Source organism: Aythya ferina, assembly GCF_964211825.1.
Source record: "Aythya ferina genome assembly, chromosome: 1".
Classification (NCBI taxonomy): domain Eukaryota; kingdom Metazoa; phylum Chordata; class Aves; order Anseriformes; family Anatidae; genus Aythya; species Aythya ferina.
The window spans coordinates 36371889-36385351 of record NC_140296.1 but is presented as its reverse complement, the minus strand read 5'-3'; positions in this window follow the sequence as shown (position 1 = coordinate 36385351).

Genomic DNA, 13463 nt, shown 5'->3' with positions numbered 1-13463 from the left:
CCTTTGAGAAAGGGGAGTGAGAGAGTGGTGGTGGTGGAGTTCAGCTGCCCAGCTGGGTAAAACAACCACAAGGACATGGTAGCAACATGAAGGCAGAAGTCTAGGAATGAACGATATATCTACCACCATTGGAACTACTCAGGTGAGGTTAGAACAGACAAGAAGAATTCAAAGGCATCAAGTCAGCCATTTTAATTCAATTTTTTCTCAATACCTGGAGGTTAGTCTGCACTGTATTTTGAAACACTGTGTTTCTTTATACGAAAGCAAAAACAAGACCAAGAAAATGTTTGTTTATACTTTATTATCATTATCCTCAGACACTTCTCAGAATTCTGTTGCATTTATGTTTTCTTATTTCTAGTGTGAAACTTCTTCAAGCTAGGGGAGTTTAAATTTCTTAGTATCAAATTGTATTTCTCAATCCAGGCAATTAATCTACCCAAGTAATTTTGACCTATACTTTCTATTGCTGTCAATGACTGCTATAACTCTCTGGTATTTGGTATAAGGAAATTTTCTCCCTCTACTACACATCTCCTCTGGGTCATTGCTTTACAAAGTGAACAGAATTACTTTAGTGCTCATCCATAGTCATTCACTCCCTCTACCCATTTATTTAAAATATTTTCCCTCTCTTGGAGTTCCAAACCAGTAGGTCATTGCAGTAATAGATTCACAAACCTTGTAGGTATATTTCAAAAAGCATTCTTGCACCTACAATTTCAAAGCAGGAAATAAGATTTCATTTGCCATCTCTAATGGGAATTACTTTGCTAACAGACTGTGTAGTACTTTGAAAATGCAGTTGTAAATTAATTCATGGACATATTATGACTATGACTTTTTTTCATCAGGTTTTTGTTACCACTTTAATAAATATATCAAATACTAACTATAAACTCATTTTTACCAAAAACATACTAACTATACTTAATTACATTACTGTTTGCTATAGTATCCTAAAGACTGTCAATTATAAGTGTTTCTGATGATTTCTAAATGTATCTATATGAGGATACACTTTTTTCTAACACTGCACATCCATGTCCTTGAAGTAAGAGAAGGACACAATTTATATGAGTCCTCCAATGATTGGAGGACCTGGTGAAGTCAATCTGAGTTTCTGATATTAAGGTTCTGGCTATGGCCAGATTTCCTCAAGAAAAGTTTTCACAGCTGCTAAGAGATTCTCTGCGTACGTGCTGATGGGGATTATTTTCTTTCTACACACCAAATGGAAAGAGTGTTTTTTAGTCCCTTAATAACTCAAGCTCTTCGTGCTTTACTGTTTTGCATTTTTATTAGCTGACCTGGTTTTCATTTCAAGTCAACTGCATAAACTGTGGAATAAATATGTTGAGCGATTACTGTGGCAAGTACCACTCATAGGTCTGCTTAAGGAGCTATCATCTCCACAAGGGTGGCAAACAATATGAAGTAGTCTCTAGACATTGATTTCCTTACTGGTTTGCCCAGTCAGACATTGAATCGATCGATAAAACAGTCTCAAAGGGGGTATATACCAGTTGTATCCTTACCATGCAGAGTGTGTTAGTTAACTGCAAATGCCACTAGTGCTTCTCTTTTCTGTGAGATGCAGCATAACTCTATTAATTTTAATATTATTTTTTTTCTGTTATGAAAGATAACAGGGAGGTAGTACAAGTAAATTGAAATATTTTGATGGTATTTTATGTATAGGTTCTTTATTTTATGGCTTGTGAAGGCCAAAAAAAATCCTATTTACATGTTATCAAAATAAATGGAAAACATGTGCACGAGTGTTTTGCTTTGGGAGGACCATGTCACCTGATTTTGCCAACTAATCTGTGTTCTTTGATAGCTAAAAATCTCTCAATTATAAATGTTGCTTTTTGTTGCAACTGACCCTTTAGTAATCAATATCACATATAAAACAGCAGTTTGTTAAACTAACAAATACTTAAGGGGAAAGCAAATAATATTTTTTTACTTGCCTGAAAACTGATAAAGTAAACTGTAGTTACTTAACTTAAACTGTACTTACTTACTGTAAGACAAGCTGTCAGACAAATTACAAGAAAAACAGTATGTAAAACAAAACAAAGGAAAAAAAAAAAAAAAAAAAAAAAAACTAGCCTGCGTGATAATTATACGTTCTTCCTGTTGCAGCCTTATTTTTCTTCCACATCACATTTTAAGTATAGTTTGCTTTGTAGGGCTGAATACAAAGACAATAGAAGTCATTTTCCTCCACCTTTAGCTCCAAGAACAGTTACCCCAAACTTTTCTGTCTTCTGAACACTCTGCATGATAATCTCTCCAAATTTTTACTTAAAGACCTTCTAGCTTTTTAGTGTGTGTGTTGTTGTTTTTATTTATTTTTTTTTTAGAGTTATGTGGTTTATTTACTTTGTAATTTTTGTTGTTGTTGTTTTGTTGTTGTTGCTTTGTTTTTTATCAGATTGTGGAAAGAGGGGAGCTAGAAAAATACATTCAGTACCCTTATAGACCCAATTATTCAGTTCTCCGGAGCCACAACTTAAGTAGACATAGATATAATCAAAGAAAATGAATGGTAACTCTATACAGTCAAATGACTTTGCACTCAAATTTGCCCTTGGATCTTGGTCCTTGCTCACATCACACAAAACATGTGTATTTTGTTTGTTTGTTTGTTTGTTTGTTTGTTATTCTACAACAGTACAGCAGTCATGTTGTCTTCTTCTACATTGTCTTCTAAAAATACTGCAGCTAATTTTATCTTCTCAAACACAATCACATTCCTTCATGTCAGGCATTGGACTATGCATGCAACACACTCCTTCAGTTTCATGTTAAAAAGAAACTGGGAAAAAAAGGAGAGGGGCTGGACTTAGATGTATGAACATGAGAACTCATCTTTACTAGGCTGTGGTTTAAAGTTGCCCATGCTAGATGTACTCAGTGGTGGACACCTTCCCAGAACAGAGCAGGAGCTCTCTGATCATCCTTTATATCAGGCAGGAACACTTATGAAAAGCTAAAATTGCATTGTTGGTGTCCTAATGATATTTTTTTATTATTTATTTCATTATTTTTTTCTAACAATCACTTTGTAGATCACTTCCTATTGTCTTAGAAATCACTAGCAGTCTGGAAAACCTCGGGGTCACTATTGTATGAAATAAGATGTAAAACAGCAGAACAGGCCTTGGAAGAAGAGGGGGCACAGTGATGGGCTTCACCTCATAACTCTATCTAATGAGAGGCCATGAGCAGGACTAATTCCCATGTTTTGTCTCCCTGTACCAGGAAAGCTTAGTGAGTCATAGAGTAGGCTGACCAGCTAGGACCATTATAAGGGGTTTCAGGCTAGAAAAGAACATGCAGCACAGCATTGCAAGTGATAAGGCCTTGCATCTGAGTGCTATGAGGTGAATTCCATCGCTGTAATTCTCACCCTCATTGCATAACACTGTGGCAAGTCTAATTACACAGTACAGATATTGAAATGTTTAAGAAACATAGCATTAAACAAGAAACACTTTTTAATATATTCTGTTTCAACATCATGCATAAGGAGATCCGATACTGACCTTGTTTTCCATGGATTTCAGATTTAATGTTACAAGTGAGTATATTTACGAAGTTAGTACTATTCTGCAGCCACCTGTGAGTTACTGATTAAACAGAATATGGAAAAAACAAAACAAAACAAAACAAGTGAAATAGCTGGGAAAATGTCACAAACAGTATTGTGTACTCCCTCTGGAAACATTTGTTTAAGGTAATAACACTTATTCAGGAGTGAGCAATGCTTTTCTAATTGCTTGATTATCTCATTACCAGTGTTTCACAACAGGTAGTAGATTGTAACTGGCAAATCTCTAAAGGCTCCAGACAGAAGCATAAACACACAAGAAAAAAACAAAACAAAAACAACAACAACAACAACAACAACAACAACAACAACAAAATAATCAGTGATTACCTTCCAAGCCTTTAATAAAAGTAGTTTACTTACATCTGATTTTAAAGTCTCCTCTTTGATGGTAATAGCCTGTTTGTCAGATGTTATTATAGAGTGATGATAGTCATCTTGCAGTAAAGTGCTTAGTCTTTAGCACTAAATGCTGTGGGGTTTGTTTGTTTGGTTTGGTTTGGGTTAGGATCTTTTTATCACAGCAGGCAGTGGAGAGATTGGCCTAAAGACACTGGCTATCTAACCCAAATGGAAGTCAAGTTTTTAAAATTCATTTTCCTACTGTACACTTATTTAGTATTGAAAGGAAAGATATCGCACAGTAATAAATAAGAAACAGGAATAAGTGCCAACACATTATAATTCTTAAAATAAAAAGGATTTAAATTCATTCTAAATAAATGCTGAGTTAATGTTTATCCCATTTGAGACTTCCTGAAAGTTGGAACAGTCTTCTTCTTTTGATTGAAATAGCAATTTCATGAATTGATATGTTTCTCTGTAAATTCTAGCCTTTAGGTATGTTTTATATTTATATTTATATTTATATTTATATTTATATTTATATTTATATTTATATTTATATTTATATTTATATTTATATTTATATTTATATTTATATTTATAATATTTTCACAAAAATTACATTTTTATAATTTTTATATTTTATAATATTTATATTATATATTTATAATATATAAATATATTTATATTTAAATCTTAATTAACTCTTATAAATTACATTCAGATATATGCAACTCTGGTACCATAAAAACAATCAAAATATGACAAACCTTCAACATCTTGATAGAGCCACAAAGTAAACTTCCAGTATTCTAGTTATTTGATCTATTTTTGCAATTATATTTGGTGAAGGAGAGTCTAAATGACTAGAAGCTAAACACATTACAGATGTCAGAACTCAAGCAAGAGGAATCTCATTTTCATTAATTTCAGAAGAGTTGAATTAGGTTCTGCCTTTTTGAAGAAAATTTTTCCAGGAGTATTTTCTATGGAGTTTAATGACATCACACTGTCAGCGCGTAGGACCTTGTATTCCATTTATTTAATTCTCTCCCTTCCCAGAGTATATGAAATGGAAAGATGATCACCAGTCAATATCTGCAGGAAGAAAATTACTACTAGCCCTCTGTAATTTGTCGGTGTAATAGTATTTAAAATCTCTGTAAAGTTTTTGTATACATTTACATTAAATTTGATGGATTATAATCCTGAAAAGAAGCAAGGCAAAAAAATCAGTGTTAGGTCAGAATAACTGTAACATTTTTTTCTTTACCTTTACATTATTTACAAAGAATTCCTGTATATGGTCTTTATTTAAAACAACAAATAAATCAATGCAATAGAAAAAAATCTGTTTTGAAAAGAACTAGAAATTATATTTTCCTTAATCAGCTGTTTTTGTATAAATAACAAGTGTACCTAATATTCACTGTATTTAATGCAATAGACACCTCAGCTCATTTACTTAGTGCATGTCAAAGACTGATTTTGCTTCCAAATTTGCTTACCTACAATAATCATTGTGATGTCCAATTTCCAGTGAAAAGTACCATTTTATGTATGAAAGACAAGATACGCACCTAATTGACAATAGATGCATGAAATAAAAAATAAAAAAATAAAAAATAAAATAAAAAAAAATAAAAAATAAAAAAAGAATTTGATAATTGTATAGAAATAATAAATGAGAAAATAAATTCTAAAAAAAATACTGAACCATTGTTAAAAAAAAAAAAAAAAGTTAAAATTCATTTTCCTTGAGAGATTGCTATAGAAGTATATTAGATTTATTTACTACATCACACACATTCATCAAGAATTTATTAGCTATATTTATACAGAATGTAAAGCACTATTAATATGAGATAAAATGTTTAATGGTTTGATTATTATGGAAGGTAGTGGTTCATTGTTTTTAATATATTATCCTTAATGAGTTTTCTCTCCATCATTACTTCTAATTTAGGCTTTAGTAATTTGCAGTAACAGATTAGCTAGCTAACAAGGAAAAGAACTGCACACAAATGCTTTATTTGGATTGTCTGTTGAGGGTAAAGAGGCAGTGATTTGATGACTTTTCTAGGTAAGAACAGATGACTTTTCTAGGTAAGAACAGTGCTGTTGGACTGATAGGAGATCCTATAATTCTATGTGAACAACTTCACAACTAAGCATCTCTAAAACACTTGCATGTAGGTACACAGTGCAAAACAGTGGGAAAACTAATTTTTATCAGATTATGCAGAAAAAAAAAAAAAAAGAAAAAAAAAATAATAATAATCCATGTCCTTAATTCCACCAAAAATTCATTATTACATACAAATTTTAAATGAAAGATAGACCGAACTGCATTACCTCCAGAAATTTCTCAAAATAAACATTTGCTAAATCTACATATCTGTTGATGAGTATGTCCACTACAGAATCTCAAACCAAGAGGGGTTACAGTTATGTGTTCACACTCCTCACAGCTAGCCTCATCTACTGGAGACTGGCTGCATAAGGACTTCATAGGTTTCATCCCTGAATCTCTTTCTAACTTGATATTCTGTTGCCATGAAACAAAACTGGGTGAGAAAGAAAGCATGGATGCTTTCCAGCCAAAGTGTTTGAAATAATCCAAGGACTGTGTTGCAGCAGTCTGAAAAATAAATAAATAAATAAATAGAATAGAATAGAATATGAATGTATCCCATTAAGCGACATGTTTCATGTAAGTTACATGATGCATTTGAATGTTCAAAGTTTGCTAGGATAATACTGAAGAGAAGAGGCTGCAAAACTTGGGGCAACCTCATCCATACTGCTTACTTGGGATGGGTCACTTACGCTTTGTACACTGTCCAGGAAAAAGAAGACAACTTAGTTTCTTCTAAATCGTCTTTTGAAGGCAATGCTTCTTGATGGGTATATGTAGATAACAGGACTTCAGCTTAGCTGGTTAAATTCACCTGTCTGTTCAGGTACAAAAGTCAGTCTTAAAGAATTTAAGGTAAAAGCATTAAAATGGCATTTAGGTGAAGGCAATAATGTGCCATTAAGGAGATTCCTTTAAGCACCAGAGTTGGATAATTTGGGACTTCTTCTTCAAAGTTGCCCTTTACTCTCACTATATTGAAAAGTTAATCATTTCTGTTAAATGTTTAATGGAAATAGAGCAATTGGAAAATCTGCTTCTAACTCACAAGAGATATGCCATGGATTTTTTAAATATAAAATGCCAGCAACATTACCCATGTACCCACTGCATCCAAATACTGCAAGGATTATTTAGAGAGTGATAAGGCAGCTTGGCCCCAACTGAGAAAAACAATTTTTCATGAAACCCCTTAGGCAGTCACTTAAAGCCTTTCCTGATTGAGGCTCACTGATGTTGAGGAGACTTATGAATATGGAATTCCAGTGCTTCCTTGTATTTAAGATGAAAGATAGCTACCAATGATTCTTTTACAGACAGCAGCATCTGTATTTTTTTTCTATAAACTCAATGAAAATGATAAAATGTGTAGTGAAAAAAATAAAATAAAAAACCCTTGGTTTTATGATCATTGGTGCTGTCTTCTCAGCCATTAGGCATAAGGTCTGGATAACCCCACTGGGTATCCCATATCAAAACAGATTCTTACCTAACAGTATTGTTGACTGAGCATTGAAGTCAATTGATAGGATCAAAACCAGATGTGAATATATAGTGTAATACTGAGACAGCTCAGAGTTTCCCTGCTTATTTAACTCAGGAAATTCCACAAGTAGAATAGAATAGCTCAGCTGGAAGGGACTTCAAAGACCATGTAGTCCAACTGCTTAACTTCTTCAGGGATAACCAAAAGTTTAAGCATATTACTGAGGGAATTCTCCAAATGCCTCTTGAACACTGACATGTATGGGGCATCACTTCTCTAGAAAGCCTGTTCCAGTGTTTGGTCACCCTCAAAATCAAGAAACTTTTCCTTATGTCCAGCCTGGATCTCCCTGTGTGCAGCAAACACAAACTTATGTCTGTCTGTAATCTCTTTAAGCGAACGAAATACTGTTGAAGTAAAGGACTCCTGTAGGCATACTTTGCAAATTCCCATCACCCAAATATGGAGTTCAATTTTCTTCAGGGATTTGGAAGGAATACAATGATTATCAGTTCTGGAAACCTACATGAATATATTATTAATTTCTCCTAATGCTATAGTATCTTTAGGGAAGACTCCCATTTTATTTTTCTCTCTGTATGTGCTTTGTATTCACTGAAAAAAAAAAAAAAAAAAAAAAAAAAAAAAAAAAAACAACCTTTGATTTCTTCTGGACAAAACCAGATAATGCAGTGTATCTCCTGAAGAAAAGAAAAATGCAATATGGTGTTGAATTTCCCATCTCAAGACACTTGATAGCTGACCAAATATGTCACCTATCAGAAGTTTGGAAAACCAGTGGCATATTGAAGTAATTTGCAAAGAAAAATAACAACAACAACAAACACTAATGACTGTTCAAAAAGCAGTCTTGTTGAGTTCTTGTTTAAGCACTCATTATTGGTAACATTACAGTAACAGTTCTTCATTGCTTTCTAGTACTATCTTTAATGTCAGTTTATGAATCCTGTGTCATCATAGCATTACTTACATTTAAACAGAATTTGACAATTGCATTGGAAAGCTTGAAAAAGGTTATGCACACAACACTGAGATAAGACTATTGTATATTAATTAGATAGCTCTTTTTTAAAAAGAGCTATCTTTTTTTTTTTTAACATTTCTCAGCTTGCTGTTCTCCTTTTAGATTTTTTTTTTATTTTTTTTTTCTTGTTGTGAAGGCAGAAGCTACCACAGAGATTCAAATACTTTATAATTACAGACACTCTCATGGCTTTTCCAGGCAATCTCAAGCCATTTGCAGTTTATTCCCATGACTCACACAGAAGTTTCTGCAGCATAAAGTATAAAAATTATAAAAGTTATTGGTGAAATAGTAGCTTTTTCCAGTATTATACTGCATAAATTTGGGCATTTCTCCCAGATCACTAAGATCATCCCTCATTACTGTTTTCAGCTATCCAAGATTGATCTCCACATATTCAGATGGGTTTCTTTTTAAGATCACTTAATTTCCCCCAAAATTCTTTTGAAGCAGATTTCCAGTCAGGACATTAATTTACTCACTTAGCTCCTCTAACTATTGCATGTAGCACAACAAGTATTTGGGTTTAGAACACACACACAGAATCAAGCTGAAATTACTAAAGCTGCATTTCCTGCCATAAGGAGGTAATTCCTGCCATTTGCTCTCTTAACATGTGTGATGGATTGACCTTGGCTGGACACCAGGTACCCACCAACCCACTCTCTCACTCCCTCCTCCTGAGCAAGTTTCCAAATTCTTTTAGATCTTTTGGCTTCTCTATCAAGTGTGATCCCTTCAATACAGAGAAAAAAATACAATCTCAGATGGCAATAGATTTTACCCCTACATTCATGACTTGGATTCTAAGGGATAATCTAAAAATACACCATTGATTCACCAAGTTTAGTCTCCATTCACCAACTGTTAGCCAATATTGGCAAGAATTAATTTTAGTAATATCAGGCTCCACAAAACTTTAAGCAGCCATAGTTTAGGATACTTCAGTCTTTTAAGTGTGGTAAAATCAGATACTTCATCCCTCTGATACCATTAAACTTAAAATTATTTTGGTTATCATCAGGAGTATTCATTTATCTGTATATATCATAATTTCAAAACTATTGATTTCAAAAAGATGATATAATAGTGGCATATTATTTATATTATTTTCTATTAACTCACATTGATGAATACTTTGCAAACACAATACAATTTATCCTGGCAGAAGAACAACTTCCATCCCAACAAATATCCTGTCTACATATAAGCACAATCAACAAGTATATAGATATACGTGTATATATATATATATTTATATATATATGAACTGAACTTAGGGAAGTATATGGAATTAACACTGGCCTAAGATCATGAATTGTGGGTTTCATACTATAGAAAGCAGATGCATGTTTTTATCTTCCTGATTTTCTTTGCAACGCACTGATAATATTTTGCTGTCTCATCAGAAATAAGCAACTTGTATCTAAAAATATTCTCCTCCCTACCTCATACCAATAGATAATAATGGGAAACTGAATCTCAGTTCAGCTTATTTAGTGTCTTAAATACATTTGTTGTCTTTTCATGCTTTTTCAGCCCCTAGGAACAGGTAACCACAGTTGCTTCTACACTGTGGGTTTCCCCACTCCCGGGTAGAAATTTCCATCCTGGCTATATCACTATGTTCTGACTTGAAGGAAACCCTGGCATGGATAGACTAACAGTCAGAGTGTTCTCTAGCTGTTTTCCTGATCTGGAAGAACAAGTATGCTATGGAATACACTTGAACAGCCTAATTCCAGCCATTTGTACAAGTCAAGTGTCAATTATATGCAGAAGAAACACAATGCTACTACATCTGATTGCATTAGAGTGCTAGGAGAGGGTTCCCTCTTGAATGAAACAGTTGGATGAAGATTCAGCTATGACTGAAGTTGACTCTAATCAGGTCAGCAATATTTCTACCATCTATATTCAGGTTGGCAGCATCTCTGCTGTTACCTGACAAAAGGCTCTGACCTACCTTGATGGAAAATGATCTGGGCTCATTTATTTATCATCACTCATCCAGAGAGTGCCAATGGCATTTAAGAAACACTGACACCTTCAGTGATTTGGTATTTTCAACTGAGACGGAGTACTTCAGCCCACCTGACCTGACCTGCAGTAACTACTGCATTCTCATAGAATTAATAATCAACTTCAATGCTTCTAAATGGTTCATGTAAGTAGGATAGGAATTTCAGCAAGGGAAAAAAAAAAAAAAAAAAAAAAAAGGACATATAATAGGAGTCAATAAAGCCATGAGTGGTGCAGAGAGGATAAATAGGGATTCATTGTTCATTCTTACTTTGGATTAAATGACTGCAGTTATCAAACAAAGCTAGATGTGACACTCAAGAAAAAGTGTTTTTCATGCAACATGTAAGTAATCTGTGCAACATCCTGCCACAAGACTCTGCAAAAGCTAAATGGGGTTGTAAATTCAAGTGGAGACTACGTAAGCCCGTATAAGATTTTTTTTCCAGCAGTTATTAACTGCATATACATCAGTATTTCTTGTTCAGAGATTCATTGTCCTGCAAGTTTCTAAAGACTGGAAGAGTGTGCTGTTTGGGTTTGTTTCCTCTGTAACTAATCTCTGGGCAAGGGCAATATGAAGGAGTCAGAGTTAGGGAATAAAATCTGTTAACTGTCTACAAGATAAATATGCTGTACCCTTGAGCAGTGTAGACAAGAGCTAGCTGGACTCTTCGGCTTTAGGGCCATGGATTTGATTTCTAGCCCTTACTATCTAGAAATATATTTAGAGTCTTTTGTGACTAATGCCCTCAAGACCAGATTTCTATACCTTTTCTGTTGTAAACACACAGAAGCACCATGAAAGCTTATAATCTCTAACATGTACAACCCTTCATATCAAAGCATGCTTAAAATGTCTGAACCTCCCATGAAAACTTCTGTAAACAGCCTGCAGGCTAACCACAGAACACACTATGATATGTTTTCTCCAGAAACTGCTCCTCTGTGTTGGTGTCTAAAAGCAACAGCAGATAACTTCAATGTTCTGGCAGCTCTGAACTCTCCTACAAGAAAACGTTTTTCAGATAGGACAGATCAAGACTGGGAAATGACTTTGGTAAAGAACTGACACTTATGAGTGTTGGCACCATTTACTTTTGGAGAAAAAGTCACTTTTTTATCTGCCTTTCATGCCCATTTCTCTGTTCCTCACATCTGCCAGGCTGAAGTACTGCACTACACACACTTCTTCCTTAATGGGATAGACAAGAATAAACACAGAACTAACATTAGTCACAATGCTTATTCCAGCACTGAGGCTGGAGGGTATGACTACAGTATAAGAATCTATACATCATGGAGCAGAATCTTAAAAAAAAGGAAGGAAGAGGAAGGTACAAACAGAATCAGTAGCCTTCAAAGGTCCTAGTGAAAGTTTAAAAGTTTCTGTAAGAACAAGAAATAAAACTTAAATCTTCCAGTTTGGTGCCTTTATCATAAGATTCTCTTTTCTCTGTTACAAAAAGAATGTCATCTCTGGCTAGCACTGCATGCTATATTCCCAGATGAACCATATTCTCAGGACAGTAGCTATCAACTTTCACAAAGTAACTTAAGACCCCTTTATTAGTGCAATAAGACAGTCTTTCATAGTCATAAAGCTGAATCAAGATCTTGATCCTCTATTTAATAGCTCCATAGAGCAGATTTACAAATGTTACTATTTCAAGACCTCTTTTGTTTGTATCATTTTTATTATAGTCCTGTCCCTAAGATTTAAAATGTTCCGCACCACTGACAAAAACTGATGCTACATTTACTCCACAAGCATATGTTTAACCTTGTACATGACGATTTTTAAAGTGGAATTTTCCTAATATCAGAAGTGCAAGTGCAAGTACAATCTAGCTGTTAAAGCCAAAGTATGAAATAGAGTTCTGTGTTCCAGCTCTGCCCTTAATCTCAAGTTTTTCAGGTAGGAATAATTCTTTGCCACCTCTAGAATTACAAAGACAAATACAATTTGTAAAGTAGATGGAAATCTGCACAGGGAAGTCACTAATTAGCTTGAAAATATTATCTCCTCCATGCCTCCAAAACAAGCATCTCCTGTTAGTTCAAGCTAGGATTTATCCACACAAGGAATTTATTTTATGCTGAGCTTTGGTACTCTAGCCAGAATGGAGTAAATGTTCCACACTCATTTCTGCATATAAATTACTCCAATGAAACATTACTACATAAGGCTTCTCTCCCCACAGTATTCTGGACAGGTATTTTGAGTTCTTCAAATTGAGGTTCAGATATCAACAATCTAGATGACCACATCTAAGCTAGACACCCTAGTTTTTGCTTTCTGTTCAATGGAAAAGAATGGGCACTTTCAGGACACAATGCATATGATCCTTTTAATCACATTTTGTCAGGGTTAGATCAGTCAGTCATAATGACTGCTTTCCTATGAAAGAAATATAAATAAACTATTCAGATAGTGACATTTGCATTGGCAATGTCCATATATTTCTCAGATTAATTCCACCTACCACTGTATATATTTAATGGACCACAGTCCTCCAGTAGTAAGTTGAATGCTCTGGTTTCCATTATTCCTCACTTCCTGTTTCATTGTACATCCTCTTCTGTTCTTTCTGATTTAGATATTCATTTTTATTTTCTAGTAGAGAGGTTGATGCTTGTGACAAAATATTTCCTATTGTGTCTGGACAAGAAACTTTGGTGGTAATACCAATAGTTACCTGATAACAATTGGAACTTGAGAACTGATATAGGTCAACTGTTTGTGAAGTTGTGTCCATGGATCAGGCTGTAAGTCCGCCACAGCTGTAAACGAAGCTTTAGC